The sequence below is a fragment of the Lathamus discolor genome, chromosome 4, assembly GCF_037157495.1.
Source record: "Lathamus discolor isolate bLatDis1 chromosome 4, bLatDis1.hap1, whole genome shotgun sequence".
NCBI lineage: Eukaryota > Metazoa > Chordata > Aves > Psittaciformes > Psittacidae > Lathamus > Lathamus discolor.
This window is the reverse complement of record NC_088887.1, coordinates 2004822-2025693: the sequence shown is the minus strand read 5'-3', so window position 1 is coordinate 2025693 and position 20872 is coordinate 2004822. Positions and strand designations below refer to the sequence as shown.

At 43.6% G+C, this 20872-nt stretch overlaps 1 long non-coding RNA gene across 1 annotated transcript; it reads right to left on the bottom strand.

Moving 5' to 3' along the window:
- Positions 1–386: 386 nt before the first annotated feature.
- Positions 387–20830, bottom strand: LOC136012904 (uncharacterized). The gene is made up of 3 exons (XR_010612060.1): positions 20771–20830; positions 16771–16983; positions 387–624 (listed from the first exon to the last, which is right to left on the bottom strand). It is a non-coding gene; the product is annotated as an uncharacterized LOC136012904 (long non-coding RNA).
- Positions 20831–20872: the final 42 nt, after the last annotated feature.

Genomic DNA, 20872 nt, shown 5'->3' with positions numbered 1-20872 from the left:
TCCTGAAAGTTGGTGCAATGGAGCCAAGCATTCAGCATAAATTGAAAGCTCACACGCATGAAATCTGTATTTTGTAACTGTTATTCTAGCTGTTATAATAGGACTGAATCAATGCTGTAGAAACAATATACTTGGTGAGTACTTGAAGTTCATAGGAGTCGTCTTGTTGCCAGAATAGCTTGAAGTATAGGGGCTTCGGATTGAGCCCAAGAATCCCACCCAGCTCCTGGACTCTCACGGTTTAAAATGGAATGTGTTTTATTCTAGGTATTAGAAGAAACACAACCAACCAAAACCATACCAACAACAACAAAAACACATCACAGAAACCAACACAGAGTGGAAAGTTTGAAGACATCTGGGGCAAAAATTCACACAGGGGTAAAATGACTTCATTTATTCCAGCTCTCAAGTGGCTTCCCGGAAAAGGTATGGCCTGTCACAGCAGCAAGGATACAGTATGCAGTCACACAGTAGAAGTTGCTTGTGATGCCACATTGCCTTTTGAACTGCTGATTGGAGTTTTTAAGCGCTGTGTCTGAAGACAGCCAATATTTGATGTTCTAAGAGCTGATAAACATCCCCTGTGACCCATAAAACTGTGGGGTTTCTCTTGCAAACAGCCTGCAAGAAAAGGAGAGGGAAAAGAAAGCCACTCTTTATTTTCCTAGGGGGTGAGAAAGAATCTGCATCGCACTGGTAACTTATAAACCATTTACTTCGGTTATTTCTGGTGTTTGGCTTCTTCTATTGCACAGCATTAGTACCTACATGGACTAACGATGCTCTTGTGAACGAAAGAGCAGTGCATGGCAGGTGGGAACCTGTTCAACACTGCAAAATGTCTATGGAAAGGATAAAAGTTCTAGAAAGCCATTAATGTTTTCTGAGCTAGCTGGAGGCTCCCCAAGCAGAACCAGCAGCCACAAGCAGTGCCCTGAAGCAGGCACTCTAGTGCACATTCAGTTTTAGCTGAGACTGTGCTCTATTTCGGAGGCAGACAGACCGAAAGCTTAGCTGATCGTAATTAAGCGAACTCCAAAGGCAACAAGAAGGCTTGTTATGGCATGTAAAACTATGGAAGGGTTACCAGGTTTCAGATTTCTTCCACAAAACTAAACAGAACATGAGTTTTTTGCATAAAACTGGGACAAATGCACGTGCTCATCAAGGATTTTGGAAGTTTAAATGCCCCTCATCCTCAGAGCATAAAAGGTATCAATACTGCAGTTGTTTCTATAAAGAAATGACGGTATTTCATATTATAAATACAAACTTTAATGTCTTTTTCCCTCAGATCTGGAAATGATGCACAGACTCCTAGCGGTACAGAAGGAAAAAGGTGAGGGCTCCCTGCAGACTGAAATGCGGAGTCTCAGACTAAATTTGAGGTCATAAAAGGTGTTACTAAAAACTTGGATTTTTAACAACGCAAGGCTAATGCATGAATTTCAAATTCAGGTGAGATCTATTTGCTGTCATTTTGTATGCGTGTTAAGTAGTAAGGCAATTGGAAAGGGAGGTAGGAGCAAGCGAATCATATTCAGTTGAAAACTAATACATCCCATGTTTCACTACATCAAGGAGAAAAAGGGGCAAGCTGGTATGGACTTTGAGTATTGCCTGCCTTCAGCAGATAGGCAAGCTGCTCAGGGGAAGCCTTGCGTGTTTCCTGCTTTGCTTATAGTACTTTAATATAAACTGCTATGAAAGTATGACTTCATGACTAGAAATGGGGCCTGTCCCTGACATCTGAAAGTGACTGATGGTTCAGAGCCAGGCACAGAGCTGCTACTGAGACTGGGTAAAAAGGACAGGTTGCAGTCCACGCATGCAGCAAGTCCTATGGTTTTATATACACCAAGGACTGTGTTTGGTCTCTTTCACTGCAGCATCCAGATGTCAAAGTGCATATACAGATGTAATGTTTTTATGCTACAGAGAAGAGCCAGCATCTCTGTTTTACAGATAGAAACTGAAATGCAGAATAGTTTTCTGCTCGCTCCACCACTAATAAATGCTTTCGGAGCCTAAGTTCAACCCTGCTGCACCTCAGACCTCAAGAGAAGAATTTCTGAGTCCAAAGGTTGAATTTTAGGTTTTTCAGGAAATACAGCAGAATTTCCAGATCTTAGAATCATAGAATCTTAATAAAGTCAGTGAGAAATGAGGGGATGTTTTGAGGACTGCAGTCTTAGAGTATCAACTGAAAGTAATTCCTGTGTCTAAAGATGAACGTGACACAGAGTGTGTTCTACTGCAGCCCCCTGAGGATTTGATGCAATAGGTGTGTCCTGGAAGCAGTCATTCCCATGACTTCTACTGAAGTTAAGCAAATCTGACATCACCCCTACCCATCAAAGCAAATGGCCAGCTGCTCTGCTATCAGTACTGCTGTTAGCTTCTGAGATATTCAACATGTGATTCCTCTAGCCTCTGTCTGTTTAGTTGACTGTTGCTTGGGCTAACATTAGTGTAGGACACCAGAAGGAAACACTACTGATTCCATTTGAGCAGCTCCTAAATAACCATGAATACTTCCATCTTGGTAAGCCTACTTCAGTGGTCAGTGCTCAAGGCCTTTCATGTGCTGCAGCCTGTGCTGGGTGATTCCATCAGTATAAAGTATTGAAGGGAAATGAATACCTACCTATTTACTTCCTTCAGAGAGGAAAACTGGCTGAAGTAGGTTGTATGAAATCCTCTTTTCCACAGAGTACAATTTGTATAGTTAGTGAGGAAGTTATGAACTGCTATGAAGTATTAACTGGTATGAATGCTTCAAGGTATCATCTTGGTGATTATCCCCTAGAAGCAGCAGGGTTTAAAAAAGCTAATTTCCTGGCCTGGCTAGCATGCACTTCTTGGCTGAAAGAAAGCATGCCTGGAACCAAGCAGCATATACCCTGTTGCATCTCGCTGCTTCATTACATCTTAATTCCTGTCTCTTCCCACCAATCCCGAGATACTTCAGGCTGCTTCACCAAGTAGCTTTGGCTTTTCTTTCTCACTAGCAAACTGTTCCCATGCCCTGGAAATAAGAAAGAGAAAATTGGCAGCTGAGGTGCCAAGTCATTGCAAAAGCAAGATAAATGAATTCACTGAAACCCCAATCATGTTTCAGTAAGTGAGCAGAAAAAAAGGCTTGAGTATTCCCATGGTAAGTTAAGCTCATTTACCAGTTTGTTCTCTCTTGCCAAAATCCCTAGATCATCCTTAACTGGGGAAAGAAGGATAAAGGGAAGAACAGGGGATGTAAGGTACTGGCGGATGGAAATGTGAAGTGTTCCCTTTGCTAAGGCCATCTTTTCCCCAGTTTGTCTTGCTCAGAGACTGGAAGACCTCTAAAGCCTGTTCTCCAACATAAGTGCTTTTCCACTTAGGACTCATGATGGCCACCTCCCTCAGCACAGGAGCCTGTCTCTGTGGCAGCCCAATTTGAGCGGAGCCAGACACCCTTGTTAAATGCATGATTCAGTCAAGATGTACCTCTAGCTGGAAGTAAATTCTAAAGACAGGATAGGCTGGGCTGTGTGGGGGTTTTAAGGCTCTGCAAAAGCTGCATAGATGAAAAGTCTCATTTGCCCCTCCTCTAATTGCTCCTCCTCTCTTTCCTGCCTAAAATCATGCTCAGTCTTTTCCTGCCTGCGCCAACTGATGATTTCAATTCTGCACTCCTACAAAAGCTTGGAATTGAAAAGGAAAAGGTAGTGTACAAGCAGCAAAGGCCCTCACAGCATATAAGGCATGGTAAAGGTATTGGAAAATGGGGAGACAACCTGGGCCAAACAAATCTCTCCTATTTACTAGACTAACAGCAGAATCTCTGAAGGCTGCTGTTACCCTACAGCTGAATAGGAAACTATATCCTGGCTTCCACTGAGACACACAGAAGACCACAGGCAGGGTTTGTGCTAATAGTAATGGTTCTGCAAACAGTTGCACATGTGAAAACACATCACTGAGGTAGTTGTAATCATGCTTTTTGCCTTCCAAGCTGAGCCATGAAAAGCACTACAGATTAAGGCCCATCCTGGGCTGTAGCCATGGGGATTGATTCAGTCTCACAGATCCAGAGATAGGCTGTTTGTGGGGAATGCGCTTGTTCCAGCTGCAGAGGAGGTGATGCGTGAGCCTGGTGATGGTCTTGCCTTTCGCCCTATGTCTTTCATAGAATCCTAACATCCTTTTCTCTTTGGGTCACTGACCATTTCTGTCACTACTGTACTGGAAAAGTCTGAAGTGGAAGAGTCTAAAGGAGGCTGGACAGGTTCCTATCCACTACGGCATTTTTTGCAGTTTTAAAGTTGTGAGTACCAGAAGAAGAAAGAACAGTATCCAGCCGAATGTTAAACCAATATTCTGTCTGGGATTCTTGTTCTCTGTGTGTGTTCCCTAATAGCGAAACATGGAATATACAGTTTGACATTTCAAATCGCTTGTTTTCTTAGACTAAATTGTTGTACTTTGCAGCCTGTAATAGCCTTAAAAGTGATGTTCCCATAAATATCAGTATGAGTAGTAAGGACAATGAAATAAGCCCTGCGTGATGTGATCCTGCAGGTTTTGTGCATCATGGTCATGATTCAGCAAAGCACTTAGCAGATGTTTTTGTCTTACACGCATGTATTGAACTCAGCAGGAGTATTTATGTAGTTAAAGGTAAAGCAATCTACTGGATTAGATCCAGAGCAATTCTCACCTGTCAAGATCCTGTTTACTGCAAGTAACGTAGCAGATTGTGTAAGAGAGAAACCACTCATTTGCACTGGGAAAGCACTGCTTTACTCTTCAGAAACCACCAAAGGAACTACCTACATATAACCGCAGTTCAGTTAGGAGGGTTCCTCCCAGGCTATAAATATGTTCTTAATGGACCAGGGAGTGTTTATGTACAAACCAGTGCGACACAACTAACTACTTAAATTCTCAGTCAGAAACTCTTTCTGACTGCTCCCTCCTTAGGAGCAGGGAATAGCGTTTGATCAGGTAAGATTCTCCTGTGTTCCTGCATATCTCAGAAGTCTTGAAGTAAAGGCCAGGGAGTAATAAAAGCCCTTTCAAAGGGGTTATCTGGAAGTGGGTGTTAGCTGTGACTCACAACATCCTTATGCTTTGGTATGAGGGTCCAAAGAGTTGCTCTGAGCTGAGCTTTGAAAACAAAGACGAATCTTACATGTAAATGATAGGTCAGCCAAACCTCCAGGAGATGGAGGTGCAAGCTTGGTGCTTGGGCTGGGCCGAGAGCCCAGCTCTCCTCCCACACTTGCCCTGGTTCCCATTGAACCCCCGAGGCTGAAACAGCCTGCAAAGATCTCAAGCCCGCACAAGCAGGGAAGTGGTATAGGTGTTGCTGTTGTCTGTCTGCCTGCCATGGAACAGAGTTTCTCTTTTGGGGGTTTAGTGGTTAGATGCCACAGTGTATGCCTTGCAGTTAGATTTGCTAACTGTACAAATGAGAGGCAAGCTAGCTGGCAGGAATGTGTGCATACAGCCGCCTGTGCAATGGAGGTTATCATTTCTCTGTTTTCCCTTTCTTCACTTTCTAGAAAGGCCAGGTCAGATCTGAGCCACAATAAGACAGAACTTCGAGAAGGGCTTCTTACAAGCTCTGCTCACTCCATGAGAGAGCTGTCATCTAATCTAAGGGCCTGCTTCTGGTTTGGGAAATCGATTACTGAGATCCCGTGTAAGTACAGTTAATTAAATCTCTGCCATGGCAACATGTCTAGTCCCTCTTACAGGTGAAAAGATTATTCCTGTATCCTACCTGGGGATTATACTTGGGATGTCATTACTGTATCTGCTAGTGTTAGGCCTGCAATGGGAAGCAGGCAGGACTCATGTCACCCACCAGGAGTACGCATACCCAGCGCAGGAAGCAAGAGCCACATCCAGCCACATGTAATCTGGATGTGGCCTTTGGCAGACTGAAGTTCACGCATGTAACACTGGAGTGCGAAGGAGCTGACATCAAATGCAGCCACGCTTGCTGTACAGCAAGACTGAAAAAGTACATTTAAGCAACAAAATGCCAGGCAGCATAAGATAACAGCAATCGGCTAATAAAAAAGACATTATCACAGCAATTTCAAGTGGTACTAGAGCTCTAGTTTCGAGAAGCTGGACTCGCACAAGCTCATTCTGATCCTGTTTTATGCTGTCATGTGAGAAACATCACTGTGCTAATGGCTCGGGTGTTTTGTTTTTCGCAAATGAATACAGTTAAGATCTATATTAAGGCAGTAAACAAGCAAAGGTGAGCCTTGTTTCCTCTCTGAACACCTGCAAAAGAGACAAAAAGATTGCTGCAAAATGAAGCACAAAACACATCAGAAGCACACGAGTAACATCAAGGAAGCTGAAGCAGCTGCTGAAGGAGGCGTAGCAAAAGACTTCAGTGATTCAATACCACTTAATTCAGTAAGTCTGTAATTTTGCCCTAGCACAGTATCTTACAGATAAACAAGGAGACACTTGCACAGGAAAAGAACCAAGAACAATAGCTGAGGCTCCTGGGGCACGGTAAATAGGCTGGACTCCCAGAGAAACTGTTGTTTTTCTGGAAACACTTGCCCTCAACCAACCCCATCACATCATAAGCAAAGTGTCGTGGTTTAAGCAGAAGTCATCCATAAATCATACCGTCACTCTCTCACTCCCCCCCCTTCTTGCCCTCCCTCTACTCCCAGAGGGACGGAGAGGAGAATCGAAAACAATGCAACTCCCACGGGTTGAGATAAGAACAGTTTAGTAACTAAGGTATAACACAAATCACTGCTGCTACCGCCAATGATAATAATGATAAAGGAAATAACAAGAGGAAAGAATACAACACCTCAATACCAGCCAACCAATAACTCGCCCCACTTCCCCCAGCCGAGCACCGACTGATACCTTGTCCAACCCTGCCTTCCCCCAGCCCTTCCGAGTAACTCTGTTACATCCTGGGCATGACGTGCTGTGGTATGGAATACCTCTTTGGTCAGTTTGGGTCAGGTGTCCTGTCTCTGCTTCCTCCCAGCTTTCCCTCCTCCCTGGCAGAGCATGAGGCTCACAAAGTCCTTGGCCAGACCAAACATTTGAGCAGCAACTGAAAACATCGGCGTTATCAGCACTGTTCCCAGGCCAAAAATCAAAAACACAGCGTTGCACCAGCCACTAAGAAGGAGAATTACTGCTACTGCTAAACACAGGACACAAAGCAAACCAAAATTCAATTCAAGTAAAAGCCAGGAAAAATTCCAACTTAAAATGCTGAGAACTTGTAATGATTCCTTTGATTTGAAATGTTTCACACAGCTCCAGCAAAGCCTAGGCCTGGGAAGAGTGTCCTGCCAAAACAGAATCAAATGCAGGTTTTTCCTTTAGGGAAAAAGAAAATAATCGATTGCTTTCATTTATAGCAAATTTCAGTTGTAACAAATCTCAATAACTTGAATATGAACTATCAGAAAAGGGAGGAAAATATTCCGGCCCCGTGTTCAGAAGCATGGGAGCGCTTGGTTAGATGGCGGACTCAAATGTTAACAGTCCTTCACTGCCAGTTAGGAGGGATCACTGTGCCTCTATCCAAATGATCACAACTGGTGCACAAGGGCTGCTCTCTGTAATGTCCCCCAGTCTCATTTTGCACGTAGAAACCTAACTTAACTTTTCCAGGGCAGTCAAGCACAAAGAGGCATGATCTGTAATATTGGATAGATACAGAGAAGCTTCCCAAAGAAGGTATTCAACCATTTCCTCCTGTCTGTGCCTGGGGTGTGCGGTGGGGCAGGTGCTCTGGGAGCAGAGCCACAACATACCTCAGCCCTGTGATATCTGTCAAAACCCACACATCCACAGTGCAAGAACAAAGCGGCTGCTCACTGCTTCTGCAGGCTGTTACACACCAGCCCTCAGTGTGCAGGCACGCAACAGTTTCTTATGCCTCATTGAAGATGGCAGCATCCCACTTGGTACAGGCGGTACAACCAGGGGAAGCTCTGCTTAGGAGAGTGCTTATCAGAAAATGTCAGCTAGCAAGGAGGACCATAGCTAAACCAGCTGGTGCAGAATTAGTCCTGAGGATCCTGAAAAAACAGCTGACTGGCCACTGCAAGCTCAAAACCACGGCATAACTGTTCTCCGATGCGAGTTCCCATTACACATCTCCCAGTATTTGCTAGTTATTCCTTCACTTACTCACAGAGGAAAGTTACGGCGTAACCGTAAGTGAGGTCTCTGTTGATGCTGAGTTTTTGTTCTATCATCTACTTAACTGGAGAACACTTACATCAGTTCTCCTTGCTTTAACTGGAGAACGTTTTTCTCAGTAAACTGCTTAATAAATTCAAACAGATTTTGTTTAAACAGATGGAAGAAGATCGCAGCGCATATCTGGACATTGGCTCAATGAATTTCCAGCAAAACAAGGCTAAAAGCTAAGGTCAAGGGACCTTGCTTTTTTAAAATGTTATTGCTGCTTATGTGGTTTAAAGCTTCTCATCCCTTAATCTCTTCAATAATACCCTCATTGTATCATAGAGTTGGTATATCTCTTTTTCCCACTGAAATCTGAAACATCAAATTACAAGTTGGCAGTATTTATTTATCATATTTGTACGGATTATCCTTATACCATAAAGGTCTCTGGTCCCTCTTGGGTATTGTGAAAAAAACTAGCTACATGGAGAGATTTGTCTAGGACTGAATGGAATTCACTTAGGATCATTTATATCTCCCAGTCCTCTTACTGTCTCGGTTGCCAAGTGTGCTAAGAAATCACCATCACCAAGCCTGAACACAATCTGCATCCGTTCTTTGGATGACAAACACTGAACTGACTGCCTCAGGTGTGGCACCAGGGGCTTTTCTTAGGATTCTCCTTGGTTTTGATGCGCAGGTAGCCTCCACAACTCGTTAAAGTTGTAAAGCAGGCATGCTTTATTCAGCGCTGAGGCGCACGGGGGATCACCCCTCCAAAAGCATGCGCACATCAGCGTCGTTTCCCCTTTACGTTTATCCTCTAAAGGTATACATATGCATGAGGTTGCACAACACACCTATACATATTCATGTCCCAGCCCTGCTTCGTATTATAATGAGCTAAGAAGTCCTTTGCGCTTGCGCAGTGCGTTCTGATGGTCATGGGCGAGGGTCTCACGATGAAGTAAACGAGTCTTCCTCGAGCCTGAACTTTTCACCTCTAGTTGTTACGCATGCTCTCTGGAGCCTTGGTCATTGTCCAAAGCGCAGAGCCAATTTCAACCAGCCTGGGCGTCCAAAGGACGGGAACCAAGTCACGGTCCCTACCTCTGAACAATTGCCATGTCCTTATATCTTGTCCTAGCATAATCGTGACTGAGCAATATCGTTAAGCAAGCAGCTTGACCTATCCCCTTGTACACTGCAAGTACAATAAGCATGAGCATGCAGTAACATTGTTAAGCAAGTGGCTTAACCGTAACCCCCCCTGTACATTGGTTAACCCTTTGCATCAGTTTCATAGCAGTGAAATCATCCTTGTGCAAATCAGAAACATTTGACTTGAAGTGAGAAAAGACACATAGGTGTGCAGCACAATGAGTGAGTGGTAGAACAGCTTAGGATTGGTATGTGACCACAGAGAATTTTGTTGGCTTTATTTGATAACTTTATTCCTACTGGTGTCTTCATTATAACATCTGTCTGCATCTCCTGTTGAAACACTGTGCTCACATAATGAAAAGACATACCCCTGTTTAAAAGTATCCATTAAAAATGAGAGATGGTTATATAATGCACTGGTTATCTCTGCAGGTCGGAACAGATTTAAGCTGCTTGGTAGAAAACTGTGTTCTCTCATCCTAATTCTGTAATGTTCTTAGAGCTGATATCCAACTGCAGCCCAAACACACAGAATAATTATCCAGAACGCTGAGCCTGATCTTTCATCATGACAGCTATCATGCTGCTTTCCATTAAGGAAATGTTAGAGGCTTTTATCTATATAAATCAGGAGGTGCCTAAATATCAATCTCTCTGATAATACAGATGCCTGTGATCTTGAACTTGCCTTGGTTTTCTGCATCACCCACCACCTACATTAGTGTTTCTGCAAGTATCAGTTCTGAATAGTAATGCAGATTGTAAAGTTGATTTACATTTTAACACTTTTAAAAGATGTTCACTTCTGCTCTGGAAGCAGAAGAAATGTTATCTTTACTGACTTAAGGCATTGGATAATATATCTCTCCATGCCTTTAGCACAATGATGGCTAGCAGTGAAACACTGATCACACAGATACCCAGCAATTGTGAACAGCCAATTAACCTGTCAGGTAAGCGTTTCTAATCTGACATAACTGCCTGGCTATACATACTACATTCTGAGAGTACAGGGACTGAAAGGTAGTCCCTAATGAGCTAATTCACATTACTTAGGAAAGAACATACAACTGTACCCAGCTGGCTGTATTTCAGTATTAACTGTGAACAACCGAACAGGGTGTCTTGCAAAGCACAAGCTTGTGTTGTGACCCAAGAAGTAAATAAGCACCATAAATACAGCTATTATTACACATCTGATATATAAAGAACTGGAAACTAGTCACTTGGCAGCTGTGAATTCTTATCCAATTGGCAATGCAAAACACTTCAAGGTTGTTGGCTTTAGATTAGCCATTATACAGAGTCACAGTGCCATCTACAGACCCCATACAGATTTGAACAGCTTTACACACCTGAGTGGAATGTAAAAAGAGGAAGCAAAATGACAGCACGACCCAGTCAAAAGAATTTATTCGAGGGAGCCCTGAGGAAGTATCTTGAGCTCAGTCTCAATTACGGATCATGTCCCTTCGTATGCCTTCATAGGGCAAGCCTTAGAATGGCAGTAAAAAACACTCTCTGCCTTTAGATAGGTATGTAGAGAGACGTGCATTGTTTAATTACAATGCACTAACACAGGCAGGAGATCTCTTTGTTTTGTTGTTCTATACCAGTTACCTTGTTGGGTCCTTCTTAGTTTCTTATGCATAATTTAATCACCGTTTGAAACAAATAAGTGGCCAAATTCCATAATGTTATCCAGAGATATGTTTTCTTTCCCATTATGAAAGGAATCTCTCATGTGTTTTGGGGGCCTAAAGTTTAGCAGTTGAGTACCTTTCTAAAGCCAAAGTCTACCTGCTGTTTGCCCAATATTAAATGTAAGCATTGAATATTTGCCTGTAACAAGCTGAGCAAGGTGTTATTTTATGGAAGTTTTTGAGGAAAACTGCTGAGCTCCTTGCAGTTTGACAGAGCAATTCAATGTGGCAAATCAGCATGACAGACCTGTATTTTTCAATAGTCATGAAATAACTCCACGCTACAACAAAATGCCCAGCATGTAATAAAGAGCAAGGGCTGTGGAGCAGAGGAGTCGAATTGGTCTCTCTCAGGGAGTGCTCAGGAAACCAGATCTACTTGATAGTTTTCTGATAGCTCTGTTAAAAATCACTTTTCAGTTTGAGACGAATAATACTCAAATTTGAGAGGAAGCCTGTGGGTAAAACCTGGTTTTGGTGTAAATCCAGATGTTCCACTTGTATGGTTTTACAGTGATGTTCAAGAGTTGTTCCATGGGGATGTGGACAGGCTTGGACCAGGCAGGTCCTGCTGGGACCAGTGTGTCCTGATGAGCCTTGACTGAAAACAGCCCGGTGGTGCAGGCTGCTCTCCCCTGGGGGCACCCAGGGCCCCTCACAACCATGCCAGCCACACCACGTCAGGGCTACGCCTGGGGCTCTTGCAGTTGGTAACTGGGGAGTTTCTGCAGTGCATTTCCTTTCTCTTGGTCCTTACTACAGTTAGTGAGCATTTGGGGGACTTTGCATCTATTTTAAGTGCTGTCTTACACTTTTTTTTCTTCATAGGTGAGAAACAAGGTCCTTGTGAATGCATACCCGAACAGATGTCTTCTCTACATCACAGAAGTGAGGCAGTGAGCTGCAAGTAGGACAGACTCAACAAAACAAAACAGGAAGGGCTTGCCAAACACACTACCAGCATGTCAGGTTGAAGAGCTAAGAGCTGAGACACTGGGAAACTTGCATGGTAAGATTTATTTTGCTACTTTTTAATGGAGCACATCTATATACATAGATTATAACAGTCTTTATGTGATCACATTTTCTTATCCTTCTCTCCTCTACAGGAGTTAAGTGAGCTTTGCTGATAAACTCTAATTTCCAAAGAAAACCTCAAGTTTTCATGCTGCTAATTTTCATTCCAGCTTTCTTCTTAATGATTAATTTAACCAGTGTAGTGGAGTTATTTTCAGAGGCACGGAGTCAGAGAATCATTTCACACAGCTTTCATGCTGTGAGATGGAGCATTTGGGTTTGAATATGAATTTGATAGTAGCAACAGTAGCAGTGGGAAGCTTTTTCTGCCAAAAGGGAGTCAAAATGAAACAGAACTGAGAACTCCATCAGCAAGAGTTAGTCAGTTACAGCTGTGCTGCCATAGTTCAAGTCCTTGCTTCTTCCCCTCTTAAGTGACAGAAAGAGTTCCTGCCTGGCTCAGCAGTTCAAATCCAAGTATGCTGTAAAAACATAAAGCCCTTGATAAATGTTGGCCTCTACTAATTTATGTCAAGAGAACAGAGGCTGGCTAACTAGCCTGGTGATCTAGAAGAGCTAATTTTGGCTCAAGAGCTACATTATGATCTAGTTTCTTAAATCTCAATCTAATTCTTTGCAATAATGAAAACTAGTAGAAGACCAGCTAGGGATTAGGGAGAATGTTTCTCACTGAGACAAGGGGATGCCTTCACAGGTTAATAGTAAGCTGCCAACATGATGCTCTTAGGCTCAACAGAAGAGGTGGGAATCCTCACAGGGACACCCTAGTCAGAGTCTTGTCAAATGGCAAGACGAAAACTACAAAAGACAGTTTTAGAGGGAAGTTACATTTGACGTAGTATGCAGCAGAAATACATAGATGTGATTAAGGGTAAGTGGGGTTTGTCATCTCTCACAGCTTTATTTGCACATTTCTCAATAGAAAGGCAGTATTTGGGGGATATTGTGAACTGACTTCTTCCTGCATTTCATTAATTGTTTTATGTGATATTTGAGACCAGTGCTGTCACAAGAGCTGAATTATCAGGGCGTATAATGGTTTACATGCATCATGACTGTCAAACCGGGGTAGGGAGCTGCTTCTGTGGAAACAAACATGCTTTCTATGTCTTGAAGACAGTGTTACCACAGTAGCGTAGGCCTGCTACAAGAACATCTAAGTGTTCTGCTCACAAAGATCTATGCCATTTAGGATGGATCGACTGAACTTCAAGTAAATAACTTTCCTGGTGGAATTGGTGTTTCACTGAAGCCTACAGTGGGATTTCCGTGGCATCTAGCACCTGGAATGTGTTTCCAGTCAGCCTGAATTGTTCCTCTCCATTTGCAGAGCAGCTAAAGAGTGCAATGCCAGTGGGATTCCACACCCCTCAACCATCTTTTCCCCCTGGCTGACCAAAGTCTTCCAGGAGGTGCCAAGGTCTCTTTGAGGGGCCACTTTATGCCACCAGTTTCTTCAGTTTAAAAACGCTGAAAACACTTCTGAAAACAATGGAACCATTTTTTTTTTTTTTGCTTGTTGGTTTGGTTTTCAGGTTTTCTATCATTTTTTTCCCCAAGAAGTATATTAATTTAAATACAAAATTGGAACTCCCATAAGCTCAAGGAGTAATCGAATACGGATCACAGATCCCTGACAACAGGGTTGCCAGTGAGAAGGAAAATGTTATTTTGGGACTTTATCTTGCAAGTAAATTTTTAAGGCAAATTCTAGGTAATGTCAAGACCAAACCCCACTATTACACATACTTGTGTATTTTATAATCTTTTGTAATTGTTTGCTACTATGAATTTTTAATCCTGTTTTTAGCATAGAGAAGTTTACATTTGGAAGGATCATTTTCAATTTACTTGTATTTATAAAAACAGACACTATGTTGAGATGGTTACAAATCATTCTTTTCCTCATAGATTTATGTTTGATTAGAAAGCTAAGGGCAGAGTTCTGCAGCCTTGGGGAATTGTTCTGGCACTGCGCAGACAGCTCTAGCAGCAATCGGTGAGTAACAGACACACAAGTTAAAGTTTCTTCCTGAATTTACGTAATGCTTTTTCTGTTACTCTAAAGTAAATCTTGCCATCAAGTATCAGAAACCCCCTTTGCACCCAGCTACAATACATTGCAAGAGTACAAACTGGTGTAGATATTATGCTACAGTTGTGATTCTTTCACAATTAAGCATCATTTGTTACTGTAACTGTACTTGTGCAAAACCCTCTGTTGGTTCCATTTGTATAGTAAGCCACAGTATTGTAACTGCCTAGTGACACAGCTCAATGAGAACTTGAATTTTCAGGAGTCCTAGCTAGTACTTGGGTTGCTTCCTGTTTTCGTATCTTGTTTTGTTATCTGGTCAGAATGCAAATGACCCTTCAGCTTCCTGTTTTATTCACTGTAGTTTTCATGCACACCGGCTTTGCTTTTAGCTGCTTTTGACGACAGCTATTGATTGAACCCTGATCTCCCACACCCTCCCCAGTTATTCACTGAACACTTAACCCTCAGTACTGTCAAGCAACCCAGGTCTTCCTCCAAATGGCACGCTCAAGAGCTTTGCTGTGCTGGAGCTGCAGCAAGGACAGGTTATAGAACCAGAGCTCCAAATGTGCATGCTAATATGGGGTGTCGAAATGAAAAGGCCTCACTAAGTCCCTTAACAGAAGGCAAAACTGAAACTGGGTAAAGGTAGCAGTATGTCAGAAAATAAATTAGGTACACGGTCAACCAGGGCTTGGCACTGCTGCCAAAACGTTGCAGGTCTTGTTTGTCTAACAGCAAGAGTAACTAACCTTCTACTCAAAAGGTTTCATTGAGGCAGGAGGCTATCCTAGGAACTGTGACCTCCTGCAGTGGATGAGGAGGAAAAAAACCAACCTAATCCTATTTTGGAGCAGAGTAAAATGATTTTAAGATCAGATTCGCAACAGCAACAGTTTGGATTAGTGTAGCTAGGATATGCCTGGTAATTCCCAGAGGCTCAGCCTGGTGTGACTGGCTCAACATCTCAAGCCCCACTGCCTTGGGGTATCACTGCCATTCTACCTTCCCAGGCCTCTTATCAGAAGGTGAACGGAATTTGGAGCAGTTCTTGGTCTTTTTTTGCCTCTGCAATGAAAAGCCCCTATAGTCACAGACTGTCCACAGCATGAATCTGAGTGGGTTCAAACTCTGCCACTGCTACAAACATAGCCAACATGAGAACAAGCTGTAGGTGAGAAGCGAGACCAGGCTCGCCTACTGTGGTTTTCACCAGGCAGGTTTACAGCAGCTTCCAGGAAAGGGCTCTTTTGCACTGACCAGAAGCCCCATCTCCATTTCGGATGCATGAAAGTTATGCCATGCAGGATCCCTGCATGGGATAATTCACCGAGAAAGACTCTGCTCCTAGCTGTCATGTAGGCAACAACCCTGCCAGTTCTCTTCTATTCAAACAAGAGCCTCCCTTAATGTCAGGCAGTCTAGAAGTCTCTATCAGTGAACAGTGGTGAGGAAACCCAGTGTTGCTGCCTCTCTCCATCTCCCTGGCCTATAAACTGAAATATACACAGATTTCATTCCAGTTAATACCACCACCTCCTATTTCTGACCACTCCTCAGTCTCAGTTGAGATGCAGCCTGAGATACAGGTTCCTGAAAGCCAAAAATACTTGCTAAATTTGTTAAGCCAGAAATACTTGTTAGGAAATGCTTGCTCAGTTTACAGCTAAAACTGGCCCACAGAGATACACCGTTATGTGATGCCAGCATACATGGTAGAGATTTGATGCTGAGTGGTACAAGTCATGGTGAAGCTCATGGCACAGCTTTGTGGTGGTTGAAAGGGACATCTCCCAGAGCCTTCCAGGTATTTACACAGCGTCCACCAACAGGTATGCCAGGCTGCAATCTGCAAGTCCTGTTTTGTCTTTGCCAGAGCCTTTTTGCCCTGAACTAGCCCACAGTGCCAGAGCAAAGCATATATAAGTAAATATATGTATGCATGCAAGACACCATGTAGAGTTCCTGTGCCTGGCCACCGAATCATGTTTGTGGTTTAGTGACAGACCAGACCATATTTACAGCCTCTTTCTTGTTTCTCCATCCATGGTCTTGCTCCTTGTTCTGTTTCTTCCAGTCCCCTCAGTTGTTGCTCCTCCTGGCCCACACAGAATCCCCTCTTCATGCTTTGCTTGCCACTGGCATGTTTTCAACAAAGACCCTGCTCCCTGCTTGCCCATGCTTGATGCCCTTTGCCTGGTCTCAGTATCATCTCAAACTTCACCATATCTTTCTTTCCCAGAGCTAGTTACAAGCTGGTGAAGAGCATTAATGAAACAGAAGCCTGCTGACTTAAGGACTGGTGCCAACACTGCAGCTGCCATTGGCAGGAAAAGGAAAAGGCTGGGCAAAACCAAACCTGGTGTTGCCTGAGGAGGAAGGGTGTCAAGGCTATGGATGGTGACTGCTGCAGAAAGGAGCCCCCAACCCCCATTTCTGCTCAAGCACTTTCTCCCTCTCTAGGGTTTTTTGCCATCAGAGAAGCACTCTACTGAGCATTCAGTGGGCAGAATGTTGCTGCTCTTTCCCTTTAAGTAACTTCTAGTTTCAGATCCCCAAGATCTACTGAAATTACTGTCTTCTGTTTCAGCAACTGCCTAATGAGGTCTTTAGGGAAAACTGTGAAGAATGTGTAGTCATTACCTTCGTGAAAGAGGAATCTGAAGTTGTTTCCTATCTGCTTTACTTTCAAGGCAGAGGAGAGAGAACCGGCCTGAAGCGGGGCAGCGCTAGGGCTGAGCAGCTGCTGCTCCTCCTGCTTTGCAGAGCTGGGCTTCTGGAAGAGTCATTCACATCTCGGTACCTCATGGGAATCTTTTGTTCATAAGATGCACAGACAAAAGATGCAGTTTTAACCTGTAGGAAAATAAAGGTGTATTTGATAACAAGAAGAACCTTTGCCACATGCCTCTAAGAACACTTGCATGGTGAGAGAGGACTATTTCCCCCCACTCTCACTATCACCTTGGGGATGGGGACGTGTTTTATGGTTAGTCTGTGGTCATTGCGGTACAGACCTCAGCTTTAGCTTCACACTGGAGTTGCCATTCCTAGGCTTTTCTCTTAGGGGAGCCTTTTTTTCTAGCTCTGTAAATTTGTTTGACACAAAGGTGTGCCTTTTTGCTTTATTCCTGACATAAGATGCCATCTGGAAATGCTCTTAGTGTCATGCGTGATTAACTTGCAATTAAACACACTAATAAGGTAAGATTTTTGTATGTACAAATTTGTCAGGCTGAGAAATGTGAAAGTTACAGCTGCACGTACAATACTGCTGCTCTTGTCTGCTAGAGTTCTGTCAGTATTTACCACCCTGTGGTCTGGATGCCAGTGCTCACTGTATCTCACACTTTGTTTCTCTACTAAAATCCTTCTGTAGTTCTACAGCTTATTTTGGTCACCTCTGTTTAAACCTCTGCATGAACAGAGGGTTGCCAAGGCTTTCCTGGAGCTTTCCATGGCTTCCTGACTGAGGCTGATCAGGGCATCACAAACACTCATGTTCTTTTCTCAAATTCACTTAGTAATTGTGAACAAAAAGGACAAGAGTTCCTATAGTTAACTTCTGCCTTCCCTATACAGTCCTGAGTTATTCCTGTAGCATAGTCCAAGGTACGGCTTTAGTGAGGCAGATGACACACAGAAGAAATAAGTGTCGTAAGACATCACTCCTACCATCACACCTAATCCTTTATCCTACTTCCTTTGCACAAAGGGAGGAGAGCTGAGATTTTGCCAGCAGCGTGCTGTAGCTTGGCCATAACCTAACTGTTGAGTACTTTACAAGATTCTTGCAGTGTTGTGAAATGAGGGCTTGGATTTGTGAAAAGGAAGCGGGAAATATCAAAATACCATTTTTGGGCATTCCCTTGTCTTCTGTGTGGATCATCAGCAAGGTGGATCCTGGAATTGCACTGCGCAGTCACCAGTACTAATGGAGTACGTGGCAGCAGTGGTGCCAGATCTTGAACAGAAATTACAGGAGCCACTGCCTCTGGGCACAGCTTGACAACATGGAAATCATGACACATCGCGAGGACTTCATAAAGAGGTGGCCCTAGGTGTGAGAGCTGGGAGGTGAACGTGCAAATAGCACGTTTTGAAATGAGGAAGATTCTTGCCAGTGCCAGCACTTGTGTATCTGGGCTCCATTTTGACCTCAAGGACAGGCTGTATTGCAGGGGCCCTAGATCCTTCTCCTCTGAGGGTTCTCTCTCTCCTGCCGTTCTTGCCCTCTGAACCACTGCTTCCCCCACATCTTTATAACCTATTTCAATTTGCTTTCTGTCGCAAACACTGCTCAGCCTGGTCCTTGCCTCCTGCTTCTGGAACTAAATGATCTTGAGGTCCTTTCCAACCCTAACTATTCTATTGGTTCCATCATTCTAAGACGATTCCATTGACAGGTTTGCAGTGAACAGTTGCAAAGTGTCCTCTGAGACCAGCTTTCATGGACAGAGAAGTCCTTCTCACGCTCCCTGGAAAACATTTACTCCCAGCTTACAGGGGATCTCTGGTTACCCTCATTCCGAGGACCCATTTGCAATCACGACCTCTTTCATTTTGCTGCTATACAGAGATCGATGAGAGCAATTACATCACGGTCTTTCCCTGACGGATCTGCAACCCGGCAGTTCTGGAAGCTGCCGTTCCAGGCTGTGCCGCAGCACAAGGGATCAGCTGGGGAGAGCTGCAGGCTGGGCATTCTCCACTGTGGATCTGCACCTCTCGAGTTAATCTCCTCCTTTGCAGACTGTCGGAGCAGGCACAGCCGTGTTTTTCTCCAGAAGGTCCAGTACAAGCTATTTTTGTTCAGCAATAAAAGAATTTATAAGAGACACATGTTGGGGAAGGGTATCTGTGTGCATGTTCGTGCACTTTGGCTTTTAGTTAGCAAACTGTCCAAGCTGTGTGCTGCCAAAATGAACGATCCGTCAGGAAGCAGCAATATAGATGCAAAAAGCAAATGTGCATAAAGCAGAAGTGATATCAGTGGATAAAAAAACTTACACAGCACCATACTGATACGTGGGTAGACTCCACAACTCGTTAGAGTTGTGAAGTAGGTATGCTTTATTCAGCGCTGAGGCACACGGTGATCACTCCTCCAAAAGCATGCGTACCTTTCCTTTGCCACTCAGTTTGTTTATATTACATATAATGATTACCTAAACACGAGATTGCTTCACTCCTCATACATATGCAAAACCTATTCCCGTCTAGTATTATAATTAGTTTTCTGGCATTTGTCCCCTTGGTGCGCCTGTGCAGTGCCTCCTGGTGATGGTTGTTAGGGGGTCATGAGGATGAAGGCCTCCAGTTCCTCTTCATCACCGTGAGTAACCTCTTGTTACGCAGACTCAATAGGGTTTCGGCTCCTATCTAAACTTCAGGTTCGGTACAAGCTGGCTTTATGCATCTTAAAGCCGAAACTTGTCAAGTTTGCAAATTTTGTTTCTCTGGTTATCTTTTGTTCCTTTTCTTTCAATGGATACTATTTAAACAAGAATGTCTTCAATGTTAAGTTATGAATCTTATCTACTACAATTCTGCTTCACCATTCTAGCAACTTTGACTCCTACAGTTCTGCTTCAAGCACAATGACTGCTTAAGCAAGCAGGCACAACGTTAACCCTTTATTCCCTGGTATCAACATGATGCTTAAAACCCTCTAACCTCAGTTATTTTGTGCATGATTCATGTTACCGATACAGGGTTAACTAGTGTACAAGGGGGATAATACAGGGAAATCCGACTAATATACAGGGGAGTGTATAAAGGGGTTAGAAGAATTTGCTTGCTTAAACAAAAGTATTGTCTTTTGTAAGCACCTATCATGCCTACTAAGCAGAACAAGGCGCAAACTATTGATAAGGGGAGAAGCAGAGGTCTGGTTCTACTGATAAGCAACTATTGACAAGGAAAAGGAGACCTGAGTCTATTGATAAGGGGGAAAAACAGATAGTTTATGGCTGGGATACCGACCAAACGCTAAGGCTATGCGTGAAGATTAAAAGGTGAAAAGTTTAAGAAGAGGAATTCTCATTTAATTCATCTTGAGGACCCCTGCCCACAGGAGGAAGACTCATTTACTTCATCTTGAGACCCTTGCCCATGACCAGAGCGGGGCACTGTGCAGGCACAAAGGACCTTCTAGCTCATTAGAATACGAAGCGGGGATAGATACTAAATATGTATAGGCGTATCAGTAATCTAATGCATATGTATGCCTTAAGAGAATAAATGTAGAGGAAAAACGACCCTGGGTGTGCATACTTTGGAGGAGCTATCCCCATGCACCTCAGCGCTGAATGAAGCATACCTACAACTTTAACAAGTTGCGGAGTCAATCTGCGGATCATTACCACACTGTTGGACAAGTGGGTGGTGTTTCAGCTAAGTGTCAGGGAATACTAGTATTATCCTGTAGTCTGGAATGAACAAAATTAAAACCAAAAGGCCATGTTAAATCCATGCCATGAGCTATAAACCACATGAAAATGGTCTGAAGTAATTCTAATGTTGATGAATTGTGGTAGATTGCAAGAGGAGCGATAGTTCTACATGCCTGTCAGCACGAAGACATTGGTTTATTTACCAGGCACTGCACATAGGAGCATCCCTACCACAGCACATAACGTACCGCCATTAACCCTGCGCGGCGCTCCCCGTCTCCCCGCCCCGAATCAAGATGGCGGACGCGGTGCCCTCCCGTCATGCCCCGCGGGCCCGGCGGCCCCTCCCA